The 1,388-nt window shown below is 36.8% G+C and overlaps 1 protein-coding gene across 1 annotated transcript in view; it reads left to right on the forward strand.

Annotated features, from left to right (window-relative positions):
* LOC111981840 (trimeric intracellular cation channel type B) overlaps nucleotides 1-1,388 on the forward strand; it is a 42,694-nt gene that overhangs the window by 26,429 nt on the left and 14,877 nt on the right. The window lies entirely within an intron of this gene.

Genomic DNA, 1,388 nt, shown 5'->3' on the forward strand with positions numbered 1-1,388 from the left:
CTCATGGCAACTCCTCATCTGGTGAGAGGAGGAGGAGGAGGAGGAGGAGGAGGAGGAGGAGGAGGAGGAAGGAGGAGGAGGAGGCAGGAGAGAGGAGGAGGAGAGGAAGGAGGAGGAGGAGGAGGAGGAGGAGGAGGAGGAGGAAGAGAGGACCCTGAAAACCACTGTACCGTAGATTCTCTATGAGGCTCAGTGGTGGGAAAAGTACTCAATTGTCATACTTGAATAAAAGTAAAGATGCCTTCAATAGAAAATGACTCAAGTAAAAGTGAAAGTCACCAAGTAAAATACTCCTTGAGTAAAAGTCTAAAAGCATTTGGTTTTAAATATACTTAAGTATCAAAATGCATTATACTGTATTAAGCAAACCAGACAGCACAATTAAATGTTATTTTAATTTTTTTTTTTTTTTTTTACAGATAGCCAGGGGCACACTCCAACACTCAGACATAAGTTACAAACAAAGCATTTGTGTTTAGTGAGCACCAGATCAGAGGCAGAGGATGACCAGGGATGTTCTCTTCATAAATGTGTGAATTGGACCATTTTCCTGTCAAAATATAACCAGTACATTTGGGTGTCAGGAAAAATGTGTGGACTAAAAAGTACATTATTTCTTTATGAAATGTAGTAAAGTAAAAGTTGAAAAATATATCAATATTAAAGTACAGATACCCCCAAAAAACTACATAAATAGTACTTTTTATGGCAAGTCAGTTAAGAACAAATTCTTATTACAATGACGGCGTAGGAACAGTGGTTTAACTGCCTTGTTCAGYGGCAGAACGACAGATTTTTACCTTGTCRGCTCGGGYATTCGATCTAACAACTTTTCAGTTACTGGRCCAATGCTCTAACCACTAGGCTACCTGCCACTCTGACACCAATGATGAGGCTCCCACATTTCAGATACACTATAACACAGCAGTAAACAGCTGATAGAGAAATGCTATTTTTGGAAAAATAATTGGGGGGATGGGGGGATGTATCAGAGAAACTGGTGTGTGACTGAAAAATAGAGGATCCATTAAGTTCCTTGATTAAAAAACATCCACCATGCTTCCTCTTCAATACCATAGTGTTTTAGTGCCCTCTGCTGGGCTGAAAGCCAACATGTATTTCAAATCAAATCAAATGCAATTGGTCACACACATATTTAGCAGATGTTAGTGTAGAAGAATGGAATTAAGAAATATATAAATATTAGGATGACCAATGTCGGAGTCCAGAGAATAAATATATATATATATATATATATATATATATATATATATATATCATATTATATATACCACACATTACATTATATATATATATATTATATATTAAATATATATATGAATGGGATGTATAGACAGGTATAGGCATTATTGATCTCTCTCGGGGGT

This window comes from Salvelinus sp. IW2-2015, linkage group LG20 (genome assembly GCF_002910315.2).
Source record: "Salvelinus sp. IW2-2015 linkage group LG20, ASM291031v2, whole genome shotgun sequence".
In the NCBI taxonomy this organism is placed as follows: domain Eukaryota; kingdom Metazoa; phylum Chordata; class Actinopteri; order Salmoniformes; family Salmonidae; genus Salvelinus; species Salvelinus sp. IW2-2015.